The sequence below is a fragment of the Misgurnus anguillicaudatus genome, chromosome 12, assembly GCF_027580225.2.
Source record: "Misgurnus anguillicaudatus chromosome 12, ASM2758022v2, whole genome shotgun sequence".
NCBI lineage: Eukaryota > Metazoa > Chordata > Actinopteri > Cypriniformes > Cobitidae > Misgurnus > Misgurnus anguillicaudatus.
Window position 1 is genome coordinate 26575962 of NC_073348.2, and position 16716 is coordinate 26592677.

Here is a 16716-nt window from a genome sequence, read left to right on the forward strand (position 1 = left end):
GCTATTCTGTGTAATACCCAGATGTTGTGTGCATGTTTTCACTTTATTTTTATACAGTTTATATGGCTTTTATATGGTAACAATTTTTTAACCCAAATGTGGCGTTGGGAAGATTCAATCAATCACTAGGTTAATATATTTAATAATATGTTGCCCCCTTTTGTTAGCTTATAGAGTAACTCATTTCAAAAGTCATCTTGACTGAGGTTTACATTATGAGCAGCTTGTACCTAATAAGCTTCAGTTTAAAAGTTACTTTCCCAACACCGCCATGGACAAGAGTAGAAAATTAAACACGGATCAAAATAGTCACTTTAGTCACGAAAACATAAATGCTCACAAGGGAAAATGAGCCCACATTTAAGTGTCTTGTGAGGAACAGTTGCGGCTCATGACTTATTTTTTCGAGGGCGCACGATGCGAAGTTCATCACAACATGTATATAGCCCGTCATGTGTGTGGTTTGTTATTTCAAAATATGTGTTAGGCGCGTCGAGTAAACCTGTGCATCACGTGTCTTGTCAAAATAAGTGCCTGCTGCAGACGCGTCTAAAGGGTTTACGCTCGTGTTTGCCAGATACTCGCATAATTTCATGCATAATCAGAGTTTGGTGTTAAGGGAGTGTCTTGCGTGTATTTTGTGAACGTGAGCGTCTCTTTTATCATAAACGGTTTTGACGCGTGTGCAGCAGGCACTTATTTTGACAAAACACGTGATGCACATGGTACACATGACGGAACAAACACATATTTTGAAAACACAAGCAACACATATGACACTCCAAACACATATTTTGAATTTGTGCCCCCTCACAAGAGCAGTCACGAGCTGCAACTGGTCAGGAAGTTGAATACTTTGATTTAACTTTAAAGCTCTCTGTAAGCTGTCCTATTTTCCTGTTACAAAGAAACGATTTCAAATAGTATGAAAATTGACTCAAGCTGTGCAGAGATTGCATCAGCTAGGACCAGATAAGAATCAAGCATTAATGATTGTAATAACCATGAGTTTCTTTGACTTTGGAAGGTCAAAATAGGAAAACTACTTAATAACCAAAATAAGATCTCTTTTAATAAAGAATGCTGTGGAAGTCAATGGGGCCACTGATATGAATGGCGCCTCTGACTCCTTTAAATATTTTCCTTAGTGTTCATCAGAACGAATACATTTATACAGGTTTATAATAACATGAGAGTGAGTAAATGATGACAGAATCCTTTTTGGGTGAATTATCCCTATAAATAAACGTCTGGGTTCTCAAACTTTTTGGTCCCGACCAAACCAATAACAAATTATGCCATCCTGCACCAGCAATTCAGTGTAATTGATGCATTTGTGGTCTTGACTGGTCTTAAAATAAAATCCCGAGCCATTCAGGAATACCGATGCCAGACACACTTAGGGGCTAATCACACCAAAAGCGCTTTAAACACTTGGAAATGCAAGGCGCGAAGCACTGCCTTTTTTTAAAAAAAGCAGTGTGACGCGGCTTTTTATATTGCTAAGCAACCACCGAGTCAGCTGTCTTGTCAATCAAATATTGAAGCGTGACCGCTCTTTTGCTGTTAACTGTCATTTCAGCAGAAACTTTAAAAAGAGGGCGCTTGCTCTGACCTTGTTTGAGGGTGAGAGGTGCACAAACACGCAGGAGAGAGTGAGCGAGTGGAGTCCAGTTCTTCAAAGCAACTGTAAACTTCCCTCACTACAACGTAAGGCCCGCCTCTCCCCTCATTCGATTGGACAATGGAAAGAGGCGTTTGTTTGTTTACATTGCGTGAATGGTGCGCTGTAATTTCTGGAGCGGATTTATTGCATTCTGTAAAAAAGGAGGAGTGGCGTTTATCGCATTTCGGGAAAAAAGGGAGAAAAGATGACAGAATAACACGGCGGATATTGGATTTTGCGTAAAATTAAGAATTTACTTTTAACTACTGACCTGATATAATACTGATTTTGGCAGTAACTCATTTTTTTTTTAAAATGCCGCTTATCGCATTTTCTTGGAACCAAACTCTTCATATATATATATACGCTGCGTCCGAAAACTCAAGGCAGTGACTCGTTGCCTCGCTGCCTCATGAGGAAATGACTTCGGAGGCATGAAGGCAGCTCAGAAAAAGACTTTCGGACACACTTCAAAGGCAGCGTGTTTGAAATTTAAACAGAGAGTGCTTTTGTGATAACTAATCACATATTTGAAAACCACAATACTAATTTCTCGCTAGAAATGCAATTAAAAGGTGTAAAAAGTCAAAATCTACCTTTATTTACACTAAATTGGTGGTCCAGTCGCGTCCTTGGCCGCCATTTTATTTTTTTGAACTCGACCGGGCTCGAACAATCACATTCTTAATGAACGTCCACACACAGGTATCTCAGGAGACAGGAAGTAAACCAAACATTGAATTCGGACATGCCTTGATGCCTTCCTGCCTTGGAAAGCTGCCTCAGAAGGCAGCAATTTAGAGTTTTCGGAAGCAGCCATAGTCACTAGGATAGTGTAATGTGATCCAGGTGGAAAATGATTGCTCATCAATTCATGTCAGGTTTATGTTGTAAAATTATGCCTTCTAATTAAAGATAACGTAACATTCACAGCTGTACAATAACAGCATTTCTTCATTCCCACAAATCCCTTTGAGGCAGCTTGGTTTTATCGTTTAATTATATTGAAAATGTATCCAGTATGACGCATATAGCATGAAAACTGACTCACTGTTGCTTGTGTCACAGGTGACGTTTTAAATGAACGACGGGCGGAACCCGGCTTCCACATCTTATTTTGACGACTGGCGGAATCCGGCTTCCACACTTCATATCCGGGGTTTCCCCTAAGGCAAAATTAAGCCTGATCACGCTCAGGTGGGGCAAATTAACACAGCGGTTGCTAATAGGCTGACGAGGAGAAGAGTCAGGGTATAAAGACACCTTTGCAGACATTAAACGGGGTGCTTGTGGTATACGTTGTGTACGTTGTGTTGCTGCTTTGCAGACGGACCACGCTGGTCGGATCGCTCCCCTGGGGAAGAGAGTAAGAGACAGTCAGCGGACGAAGGGATATTGTGGAGTTTATGTGAGAAGGAGTGGACACAGAGCCATCGAGAGCACCGTGAACAGAGGTTATTGGCAACCAAGCGTGAGTAACCGCTGAGATACTTCTCTGCAAATGTCTTGTATGAAGAATTATCCTGGTGTGTCTTCTTGTGTTTCATGAGGTCCCTGGCCCCACTGGAGAGGAGAGCGTGGGTGAGCCGCGGTTGACCAGAAGCACGGACGAAGCACCGCCCGCCAGTAAGCCAGTGGCCCTGTGGGAAAGAGGAAGTACAGGTGAGCCAGGGAATTGATAACTGACACGCCGGGCCTGTGAATACCATACATTTCTCCCTCCTTTGTGATCCAGTTGTTGCCCAACCAATCTCTCGAGGTCGTCGTGGTCAGGTGGCAAGGACGATCTAAAATTCACGTGACGTGGTATAAGTGTGCTGTGGGTGAGTTTCACTGATTGATGGTGTTTACGCTTGACTTGCTGTGCGTATGCTGTGCTTGTAGCGTTCGAACTGCCCAGCCTCCGACGAGACACGAGATGGTGACATCTGTTGCGGCCTGAATCCTATAGGGAGAGAGAGAAAATCAAGCTTTGTGCCTGGGGTGTGACAGCGAGAGCTTCGTCTACTACCTGAACCAGTGAAGCTCCGTGTGGGAACGAGGATCCCCCGGCGCTGTGAGTAACGCAGCCTGTGAAATAACCTGTTCTGTGCTTATAGCAGCAACCTACCTGAACCAGTGGAGCTCCGTGTGGGAACGAGGATCCCCCGGCGCTGTGGGTAACGCAGCCTGTGAAATAACCTGTTCTGTGCTTATAGCAACAACCTACCTGAACCAGTGGAGCTCCGTGTGGGAACGAGGATCCCCCGGCACTGTGAGTAACGCAGCCTGTGAAATAACCTGTTCTGTGCTTATAGCAACAACCTACCTGAACCAGTGGAGCTCCGTGTGGGAACGAGGATCCCCCGGCACTGTGAGTAACGCAGCCTGTGAAATAACCTGTTCTGTGCTTATAGCAACAACCTACCTGAACCAGTGGAGCTCCGTGTGGGAACGAGGATCCCCCGGCACTGTGAGTAGCGCAACCTGTGGAATAATCTGTTCTGTGCTTGTAGCAACTACCTACCTGAACCAGTGAAGCTCCGTGTGGGAACGAGGATCCCCCGGCACTGTGAGTAACGCAGCCTGTGGAATAACCTGTTCTGTGCTTGTAGCAATTACCTACCTGAATCAGTGGAGATCTGTGTGGGAACGAGGATCCCCCGGCACTGCGAGTAACGCAACCTGTGGAATAATCTGTTCTGTGCTTGTAGCAACTACCTACCTGAACTAGTGAAGCTCCGTGTGGGAACGAGGATCCCCCGGCACTGTGAGTAACGCAACCCGTGGAATAATCTGTTCTGTGTTTGTAGCAACTACCTACCTGAACCAGTGAAGCTCCGTGTGGGAACGAGGATCCCCCGGCACTGTGAGTAACGCAACCTGTGGAATAATCTGTTCTATGCTTGTAGCAACTACCTACCTGAACCAGTGAGGCCCTGTGTGGGAACGAGGATCCCCCAGTGCTGTGAGCATCAGTGGAGTGTTTGACCTGGTCTGACTGTGTTCGATTCTGCCTCCAGGAGAAGCGGAGCGCGCCACGGGTTGCTGGGCCAGAGCCCCGGCCCCCAGTCTTCTCCCCAAGTGGCCCTGGAGGCAAAGAAGAGCCACATTAGTTTTAAAGTTCCCTTTTTCCCTTCCCCCTTTCCCCTTTTTAAATATTTAATAAAGCTTGTTTTAATTATAGTATACTCGTCTGTCTGGTCATTGGGGTGGTCTTGGGAAACTCCTCGAGGTGGAAGAGTTAAGAGGGGTGTGGCCCAGTAGTATATTCGGGTCCGCCCCCGGGGTGTGACACTTGGGTGAATCATTAATGTGTATCGGGGGTTTCACTATGTTGTATCACAGCATTCTTTAACTCAGCGACTTGAAACTAGAACTTTGTTATCTACATATTAAATACAGTATGTGCATTTGCCTATAAAACCACATAAAGGAACACCAGTGTGCACACTTTCAAATCCGTCTATGTCTAATAAGTATACACACTTGAAAAGTGCACACACAGGTATGCACTTAGATTTGAGTTTTTGTTAAAGTACTGCAAAACATCAAAGGGCGGTTATTATCTGCTTCAGTTCAATTATTCTCTTATTGCTGTTAGCCATGTAACGCTCAGACAATTTTACATCATCTGAAGCATTAGGCAAAATAATTTAGCATCATAATAATGACACAAAATTATCTTCTGCTGAGATCAGCCCAGCTTATACAGGAGAAGAAAACAAAACCATTAGCTAATTTCAAAACTTCAGTACATAATTTTCGAAAAACATTCTCTAGGAAGTTACTGGGAAAAACTTTCTCATGTGTGCAGACAGAGCTTCAGCCTGTTGGTTTACATGTCATCAAACTCTTTGGGGTTGATATGTGTTTTGATTTGTGTTTTGAAACACATATCACCCACACCTGTATCACGGAGTGATGTACCTGTGGTCACGTAATTTTTTTGTTCTTTTCTTTTCTTCAGTGATCGTATCGCGCATTTCTGTTTGCGTGTTACTCTCATGCAGGGCATGAAATTAACACCCGACCACGCGCCAAATGCGGGTGGATTTTGCAATTGGCGGGTAACACTGTCAATCTACTAGCCACATTGGCGGGTAGCCAATGCGAATCAGTGATGCGCGGGTCATTGTATGACCAACCCACTAACGACCGACATTTTCAACTTTTCATAGATTCGGCTCTTTCGGCTCCAGCTCTGGCTCTACATTTTAGTGATGGCAGTCCGGCTCTTTTCATATTCGGCTCTTCTGGCCTCTACGGTCCAACCCCTGCCTGCATCTGAAGATTCGGCTCTGCTCGTTCGCTACAAAGAATCAGCTCTTAGAGCCGGCTCGTTCGCGACGACCCATCACTATAACCCGCCCGCAATTGTTCAATTAGTTTTTAAACTCGACCGACTGACCGCGGCCTGAATATCATTAAAATATTTTTGGATGACTCGTAACCGGCACCCGCTCATTTATTATCAACCTGCGCATATCACTGATGCAAATTGAGTGATTCATTGAGAGGATGCGCCTTCTGTTTCGCAACGTTCATTGCGATTGGAAAGAAGATGAGGCACTTCTCTGACTACGTTTGGATGTTTGAGTAAGTATTAAACTGTTGGTGAGATGGGATGATAATACAATGCTGACATAGGCTACTGTACATTCGCAGTTGCACAGATGTGTGGTGCTGCTGTGACGGATCAGAACTCTTGATGTGTAAACTTTAGAGAGAGTTGCGCTACTATGCCTTATACTGTAGTCCATTAACATACATTTTGCGAATATAGTAATGAAAAACAACGTATGTGCGGCGTTTATGTGCGCAGTTTGTGCCCCCTCTGTCTCTGTAGCTGTGTCTGAAACCGTTCCCTCGTTCACTCATTCACTATTCCCTATATGGGGAATGACAGTTGAGTCCACTATATGGGGAAGAAGCAAATGAAAATGAGTGAGCGGTTTCGGACACTGACGTAAATATCATGCGTCAGAGCTGTCGCAGAGATTCATCATAAACACCTGTGTGGCTTTATTGATTGTACTGTGAAATGGTAAAGTTTATTTTCTATGTTTTTTTACATTTGTCAGGTTTATTCTATTAGTTGATAATAAAGAGAGCAAACAACTGGTTAAAATATTTATTTCTGCTGTTTATTTATTGTTTAATAAAAATGTTTATTAGATTTTAAATAAAAGATAACGCAATTATTTTTCATTTGTTTATTTTCAAAAAGCAGAAAATAACTGACAAATTATAAACCTAAATGTTTGGTGTTTACTGTCAGTATCCTTCAGCAGATTCAAGTTACGCATTCGTCTCCCATTGCATCATGGGAGATATGAGTGAACGAGTGTACATCGAATGTACCCTCAAATTCAGAGTGCATTGTGGGTAAAAAGTAGTGAATGAATGTAGGGAATGAAGTTGTTCACTCAGGTTTCGGACACCACTACAAAATGTCCGACACCCGATATAGTGCACTATATAGTGGATAGGGAGCGGTTTCAGACACAGCTTGTGTGTGTGCGCGGGTTTAAGGGGACTCGATAGGGCACATCGGAGAGACGCGTTCCTAAAAGCATGCGTACATACAATTTTTCTGCTCTTGACAGGGCACATATAAACAAAATGATCTCAACAGTATTTATTTTCTAATAAAAACATTTCTTTATGTCTTAAGTGTATGTATAGAGATTCAAAAACCAGTCAGTGCTGGTCTTAAAGAGACAGTAACCTCAATAAACCTACTTAAGTCTGTGTCATTAATGTTAATCAAACAACCTAAGACAAAGAGAAATTCACTTTTGTAGCTCTGAAAAAAAATTATATTTAATTCATACAATAAAGACAGCGTTATCATTCACTATTCAGGCAAAAAAAACTGGCTGGTAAAAAGTCTCTGTGGCAGGTGGATTTCTAAATCCACCTGCCACAGTGGCTGGTGGTCAAAAAAGTTAACTTCAGGCCCTGCTCTCATGTATTGGTTACTCAACTGCGTTTTCCTATTTTCAAACCATTGTCGCTTCGGTTTAGGGTTGGATTTGGTGTTTGCATTAGGATGTCACTTTAAATATTGGTTTATATCGATTTTTTAATATTTTCTGATTTTTAAACAATTGACGCCTGGTATTAGGGTTAGAGTTGAGTAAGGATGTCATTTTATGTAAATCTAACCCTAAACTGAAGCGACAATGGTTTGAAAATAGGACAAAACAGTTGAGTAACCAATACGTGACAATGACACGTAAACAGAAATGCGTAAGGCGGTCACGTAAAAAAGTGGAAAAACGTGGCAGTGTCACGGAAAAGAATAAAAAAATATGTGACTATAGGTACGTAATTTCATGATACTGGGTTGCATCACCAGTGATATTATTAAATGATTTTATATCTCAAAATAGTACTCAATATAAAATTTAGGTTCCCTAAACCAGCATCTGACAATGTAGAATGAAATGAATCAAATTTGTATCTGTATACAATCCTTTAATATTTTAGCCTTTTATTTGACCTAAATTTGTCATTTTTTTCAATCTTTTTTCTTTGTTTATTCCTCTCTAGGTGTTGCTTTAACCTCACACAGGCCTCATGATGTGTCACACTGAAAGCTAATGCTTTTGAAACATTACCTTTGATTATAACTGGTTATAGAAGGTGGAAAATTTAATTTTCTCTTTTGCCCTTTTCAGACACCCTTTTGCCCGTTACAAATTGCATGGCCTAATTTGCATATTTATCCCGATTGGATATCCATTTTACAAACAAAAGAAAAAATCTGAAAAGTGTTTCATAATGGATTTTACATTATTTGCAATAGTTTTTATTGGTTATTTAAACGTACTTTTTGAGAAGGTTGATCATTTTAAGTTTTCTAGAGAGTTTGTGGTCACATAAGATGTCCAAAAGACAAATCCACAAATAATGTTAGTTTCTTGAGGAACATTTAAGTACAATCTAAAAAATGTTGGGTTATTTTCAACCCAATAGAGAAAGAGCGCAGCGCGTCATAACCTGAAAACCACGCCCACCGGGGGGGGGGGGGGGAAACAATCCAACCGTCTCCATTGACTTTGTATTGCGAAAGGCTGCCTCCTTGTCATTTCTGGCTTACAACAAAAAACTGAATAATGCCTAAAAACTGCTATGTGACAATATGTACAGCCAACAAGCCAAAAAACCCAGAAAAAAGTTTTTATAAGCAGTCGAGCCGTCAAACCCAGCCTTTAAGGAGAAAAAAGTGAATCGCTGACTAAGTTTCCCCCTAGTGGACGCAGTTCTACTAATAGGAGTACTATGAAAAGTTGCCTGTTCCCACTTTTGTGTCTTTAAACACAAATTTTTTGGGGTCGACAGCTTATAAAAACTTATTTACAGATAAAACTTAAAAACAAAATAATGCATAAAAGCTGTTGTGTGACAAGGTGTACAGCTAACAAGCCAACAAAAAAAAACAGAAATAAGTTTTGTAAGCTTTCGACCTCAAAAAACGAGCGTTTAATTAAAGACACAAAAGTGGAAACAGGCAACTTTTCATAGTACTCCTATTAGTAGAACTGCATCCACTAAGGGGAAACGTAGTTGGCGATCCACTTTTTTCTCCTTAACTCATTCACCGCCATTGACGAGTTATCTAATCAATTATGAGTTAATATTTAACTAATAAATATGCCTTTCTGGACGAATTTCAAAGTGAAAGTGTAAAACTGCTTTCCGAATTTGCCAAACCGAATTTAGCAAAAACGGAAGTTAAAAAGATTTAATGATTTATTTTAACTGCCTTTATGTTTGATAGTCATTCTGAGTCGGATCTCTAACATAAATTCCTTTACAAAAACGCAATTTTTTTAAGCTTTTTGCCCAAAATGCTGTATTTTTGAAGAGAAATATCCATATTTCAGTGGTTAAATTAAGTGGAAAAAGTAAATATATAATGAAACGTTTTATCCCCATTTTGTTTGTTTGTTTGTTTGTTTATTGTTTGTTTGAAAGCAGAGGGTGTGTTCTTTAATTTGATATAATTTGTATGTTTATATATTTATAGAAGATAATTTTTCCTGCAAGGAATTTTGTGAAACTTTTGTTAAAATCACAAAAAAGCAGGTGGGCAACTTTTCTCAAAAAGGCTGGCGGTGAATGAGTTAAAGGCTGGGCTTTACGGCTCGACAGCTTAAAAAAACGTATTTCTGGGTTCTTTGGCTTGTTAGCTGTACATATTGTCACACAGCAGCTTTTAGGCATTATTCTGTTTTTGTTATAAGCCAGAAATGACAAGGAGGCAGCCTCTCTCAATACAAAGTCAATGGAGACGGTTGGATTGTCCGTCCCGGTGGGCGTGGTTTTCAAAATTTGCATAACTGCGCTCTGTCTCCATGTTGGGTCAACAAGGGACAAACCCAGCGGTTGGGTTTAATCAGTGGCGGCTCGTCACTCTCGACATAGGTATTCAAAGCAGATTACAGTGCATTGAATCTATACATTTTTTCAGTATCCTTAGGAATCATATCAATGACCTTTGTGTGGCTAAGACAATGCTCCACCAAGTCAGATACAGGAACACAATGTGCTTTTGCTCACACACATGATTTTTATGCCTACGTCAGTTGCCAAAGTAAAGAATTGGCTAATACATCAAAGTGTTGATGAAAGTTGAGGTGGCACATAATGGTACCCAGTGGAGCATTGATGCCCAGTCCTATTAATGCCCTTTAGAAGGCAAAACTCCATGTGCTGGACAGTCTAATGAAAGACATCCAGGCTCCAAGGATGTCTTTTTATAGAGCTACACACACACGCCTCAACTATCATTAGTCAGCACGCTCTTAGCAATGTTCAAAAGCTTTTTCTGTTGTTCTCTGCTTTGATTTTGGGTTCGCACAGCTAAGAAGGCAATGGAGAGTTTTATTTGTTACGGATGCAGCTCTATCCTCCCCTCCACTCCGTACTGAAACTATGTGTATGGCTACTCTTAAAAGAGCGTGGCTTCCAGAGGGTTTGAAAATATTGGTGACTTCCAACTTCAAACAGCATTTCAGCAGTTTCCTATAAAAGTCTGTGCGGGTTTGATGCTGTGGTTTAATGGTTCGGTAACTTGTGTACTGTATGTTCAGAGGAACATGGGGATTTTGTGTACCACACTGACAGATGGAAATGTCTTTGAACTAAGGACTAAAAGTTTTTAGCTTAGTCAGTTGATTGTATTGTGGCTCAGCCACTGCGCGGGATGTGATACTGCACAATATGTCATTGTTGTCTCATTACAGACAATCCTCTATCCAGGCTGTTATACTTCACTAGCTTTGCCAGAAAAAACAGAGGTATTTTTGGATTACTACTGATGAAATGGTTCAAACTTTTATAAACTCATCTTGCTTCGTAGTTTAAACCATTTGTTCTTAAACTTGGGAACAGGGGCCCCCTTGTGGGGCGTGAGATGGTGCCAAGATTGCGCAATGGTGTATTTTGCATTAGACAGTGAGTTTTAATAAAGACAAAAAGTTAATCAAATATTTGAAGTGCAATAGCGCTGCTTTCAGGATCTCTTTATACGCTCTAACAGGAGCGCGGGCTGAGAAAGGATAAATTCAGGCTTAAAATCTGGCATAAATTGTATAACTGGACATATGTCTGATCTTTGATGACGCAGAAAACAGATTAACAGAATTATCCAGCAGATGAGCGGCTCTGTGGAAAATTCATTGGACTTGATGTCCGTGTTTGTGCCTTTGATGATTCCAAACGTATTCCTCACCTACATTTCGCGGAGTCACTGATAAGATTTGGAATTTGATCTGTATTACTGTTAATGGTCCAGCAGTGTTGTCCACACCAGATATTAAATATCTAAACAACATTTTCAAAGATGTTAGATCACAAATAAGTGCAAAAAGGAATATGATCTGATAAAACATGAGACCGAGAGATTTGTCAGATGAGATGTGTACAGAGTGACAAATGTTTAATGGAAATGACAAGTCAGTTTCGGCACCGTTGGGCACATCAGAAACTATTTAGATTTTTTACTGACAAAACTTGGAAAAGCAGTCCTGAATCACTGATAGAGGAATGATGTGACTATCACAAGCATGAGATAAAATTCCACAGCTTTGATGGGAACGATTACAAGCTTAAAGATCAAATTAGGATCAAATCCAGTGAACTTCTTTATTCCAAAAAAACAACAAATCTGCAGTATATTCGGTTTCATTGCTATTCTTTTAAACGAGTTGAAATATGATTGCAGACAGCCAAAGGCCATAAAAATACAGGGGCACTATTTTTGCATCACTATAATTTCCACTGTTCAAAAACAACTTCAATAACAGAGTCGCATCCTCCAGACAATCATCTTCAACAGGAAGAGATTTTCTCCATAGTTGTCTCAAATGAGTCCTGTCACCTATGGCACTTGTTGTACACTCCTAATAGCACAGGATTATATGCTGTCTGGGAACATACACGCTTTTCATAAATGCCAACTCAATTGAAGTCTACGCCGTAACAAGGTGCGGGGGAAGACAATCGTGAGTGTCGTGAAACGGAAAGTCAGAAATCTGCTGATTTTGTGCATTCAAGGATTTAGGAATAATCCAACAAATACATAAAAGGAACGAGCTATAGAGAACACAGCTGCGTCTGTCAAAACAGATCGGAAATTTTTGCTGCGTGGGATTATTAAAACGCAAAGTGGGTGGCAGGAGACATCTAAGAGAAGACTGAAAAGGGCGCTAAAGACAGAAACAATGTAAGACTGGGAGAAGAAGATGGCTTCGGGCATGTACTCTGAGTCTACGACATATCCTGTACAATGTCCAACTCTCTCTGTCTTTGCTGTTTTCTTCTGTCTCTTGTTATAGGCATCAGAGACGAGCACTGGGGTATTTTGAAATGGTGACAGAATTAGACTTAGTGCAGAATCTTAAACATTTCTTATTTATTTCACTTTTATATAACTGGGTGTGATCATTGCAGACACCGCTCATTTTGTTCAGTTGATTACTTTCTGGTGCTAAGAATGCAAATTGTCTTTGCTTGCAGGAAAATGTACCATAGTTGACCTTTCAAGGTTGAATTCTTAGGCTTGACAACCACTAAACTTGTTAATCGGCTTGCTGATTCCAGTGTGAACTGCAAACCAATGCAGGATGGCACTCTTAGTAACATCTTGGTCCCCAGGCTCCATGTGTCCTACTCTTAAATTGTAGCTTGCACATTCTGTCCTTGCTGTTAATGTAACTGCATATTGGGTGAATTTTTTGTTATAACTTAACTGTGTTTTTTAGCATATCTAACTATCTTGTCTTTACATTGTAATAGCAATAGGTTTAATTCATTTTATTAATTTTAAAGCTGCAATTCGTAAAAATGTTGGTGTGGATTTAAGTTCAATAACGTCACTGACATTTCATGTGAAATCATACCTGACAACTCGGCTTATGAATCCTTATTATAAGCTTACCGTGTGAATCCGGGTTAGGTAAGGAGACATTTTTCAACAATGATCTTCTAGGAACTTGCTCAATAACTGCTTTTGTTTTTAAAGGGAAAATACCATAAAAATCTGACTTTTTCCATGTTTAAGTGCTATAATTGGGTCCCCAGTGCTTTTATCCACCTAGATAATGTGAATAAGATCAAGCCAGTAACTTAGGGGCTGTTTACACTTGGTGTTTTCATCGATCTGATCACAAGTGGACAAGAGAGACACATAACGTTTACACCTGGTATTTAAATCCGTCTCTTTTGTCCACTTTCGACCGCTTCTGTCCTGAATACTGTGAGGGGGTGGTCTGTCGAGACGGTGGACGAGTCTCCCGCTGTCATTTAAACGCGAGCGGGAGTAATTATGAGTTTATATGGATGCAAACTAATATTATGTCAGAGTCCACTGCTTGTTTAGCAAGTAAACATGCTGCACAGTGTTTTGTACATGTTTACATTAGAGCTTTCTCTGAATTTTCAGCGCAATTGATGAAATAAGATCGCGCAACTTTCACACGCTTTCAAAACAAAACTATGGAGATCAGCCGCTTTAGTTGTATCAATTAAAGGCTAAAAATAGCGCTGTTCACCGTATCTTCAAGCCAGAAGTCAGAAAAGGTGTAAAACTTGTGTTCAGTACCTCAAATTAGATAAATGGACGGAGAGAAGGCGGTTTACACAAGCAAAAGCAATCCGATCGAAAGTGGTTTCGACTACCTCTGAATGTGGTTGAAAGTGGTCGAAAGTGGACGCGTTTAAAACGTTTTGAACACGGTTTACACCTGGCATTAACGTCGTCCACTTGTGATCCGATCGATGAAAACGCATGTTAATGCCAAGTGTAAGCAGCCTCATAGTTTTGGTAAACTATTCTCCACAAGCATGTGAAAAAATAGGTAATTGAAATTTGGCTCCCCTGGTGATGTCAGAAGGGGATAATAACGCCCCTTAATCTGCACTATCCAATCACAGCACTGCCATTTAGTAGAGAGATCAGCTTATTTGCATTTTAAAGGACACACCCAAAAACTGCACATTTTTGTACACACCTATAAAGTGACAATTTTAACATGCTATAATAAATTATCTATATGGTATTTTAAGCTAGAACTTCACATACCTACTCTAGGGACACCAAAGATTTTTTGACATCTTAAAAATGTCTCCTAATCAATTATCAAAAGTGGCTTGTGTCAGTGATGAAAATAGGCAAAGCGAACTGATTTCAGTGTAGTCATCATGATATGACAGACGGGATTGATCGGCTACTATCATGATGTGAGACCTAACACAGATAAGTCTAATCAAATCAAATCAGACTGATAAGCTAACATGATAACAGTAATGTACAGGTATAACATACACCAAATATACTATATATAATATACTTTTCATGTTGTGTGATCTGGACTTGTTTTTTAAATGCTTATTTCTTTGGCTGTCCTTGTGCAATTGTTGGAACAACAGATTTTACCACTAATATCCTAGTGGTGGCAGCAACAACAGCTCAAATCTGTCAGTGGATGTACTGTACAATACATAGTCTAGGCTTAGTGCATTTCAGTGTGATGAATACATTGTCAGAGTTGTAATTTGAATGTTTTATAGTTTAAACCCAAAAAGAGGTATAACACTCGCTCTGACAGGATCAACTACAAAAGCCTTTTAAAGGCACATTCGCCAAAAATGAGATAATGATATTAACTGAATGCTCTTGACACGTACTATACCTTCATCAGATGCTTTCACTTAAAATCCGCTTAATCCTGGCCTCATGCCATTAAAAAAAAAAACAGTTTGTTGGCAGAATCCATAAAGAGTTTGATAAAAAATACTCATTTACAAGAAAACAGCTCAAATGCACTTCATAGATGTTCTACTGTTTTCTTAATAATTACAAGGTTCGAATTCAAATTGTCATTGTAAAGTATGGAGTATAATCGCACAAAGAACTTCATTGTATATCGTACCTTGACTTGTATGCTGTACATAACTAAATGTGACACTTGAAAATGTGGCATTGTACCCCACATGGGCACGTTATGACTTTGTTATCCAGTGGTTAACTACTTCAAGCAAGTTTCATCAAGGATAAAATTGTTACCTTGACATTTTAAAGGATACTTGCTTGATGACCTGTGCAGATTCTTCAAATGCATCACTGTTTTATTGAAAAGTTGTTTTTATCCTTCATTATTGTTATTCTCACATACAAGTACCTTCAAGTGTTTAGATATTTCTGTCTATTCTTTACTTCTGTGTTAAGCCACTTCTGATTTCAGCTTTTAGTGACTGCCCACGCTGAAATGTTAAAAACGTGACATTTTAAATAATGTTTGTCATTCTATGTTCCATGCAGAACACTTTTTGTATTTTAAACAACATAACGGTGAGTAAACAACAGAGTTTTCTTGTGAATGACTTTTTCTTATAAAGAATTTTTGAAGGACACCAAGCTGCATGCTATTTCAAGGGCTGCATTCCAGTGCCGATTGCATCACAGCAGCATGATAAGCTATAGATCGTCTCATTTAAATTTGCTTTATAGACTTCGAAAGGCTGCATCCTTCGAAGAGCGAGTCCTCGCACTGGACTGATAAACATAACCCAATATGCATTAATGTTTCTGTCACAAGGTGACGTTTTGTGGGGGCGGAACAGAAAATAGGAGAGATGGGTTCCGCCCGACGACGAGTTCCGCCCGGAAGGAAGCGAAAACACCGGAACTTCCGGGTTTCCCCCGAAGACAAATCAGCCCGTATTAGACACAGGTGGGGATAATAAACGTAGCGATTGCTGATAGGACATTGAAGAGGAGGAGCTGGATATATAAAGAGCTCTGAAAACACAAACGGTGTGCTTCTCTGTTGTACCCGTGGTGGTGTGTTATTGTGCTGTGTTTGGCTGCACTATAGGCTGGTGTGCGACGAAACCATTCCCTTGGGGAAAAGAAGTGGAAGACTATAGATCGTTCCAGCTAAGAGGAATTCATAGTGAAGGTGACTGGGTGAAAAAGGAGATCGATGGATTACGCGACTGGGTAAAGGAGGATAACCAGTACGGATTCGCTGATATGCTGACATGTGAGTAACGTTGGAGTATCATATAAACATTGAGAAGGAGGAACTGTTTGGCGTGTGTTGTGAGTGTCATATTATAGCTTTGGCCCACCGGAGAAAGAAGTGTGGGTGAGCTGATGGTCGCATAGTGAAGACAGATAAGGGATCCACCGATAAACATTAACCCCCTTTCTCTTTGTGCTGGAAACCACGGCCGACGAGCCGCACGGGAAACCTGGGACCAAGCAGGCCATATGCTTAGTTCACGAAGTGTGTGTGTGCGATGCTTTGGGTGAGTCTTGACTTTTATTTTATGTATGTACACTGAAGCTTGCAGTGCAGTGCAGTGCTGTGCTTTTTGGAGATAGAGACTGTCTTAGCCCAGAGACCCTGTGTGAGAACAACAACACGTCGAGTACAGACCAGTGCAAGCGAGGGGAAACAATTACCAGTAGCTCCAGTGTGACCAGTCGAACCATCGCCGATCCTGAGAGAGGGCGGTGGTGAAACGCATTGTGTATCTGAGTGAGTAACCTA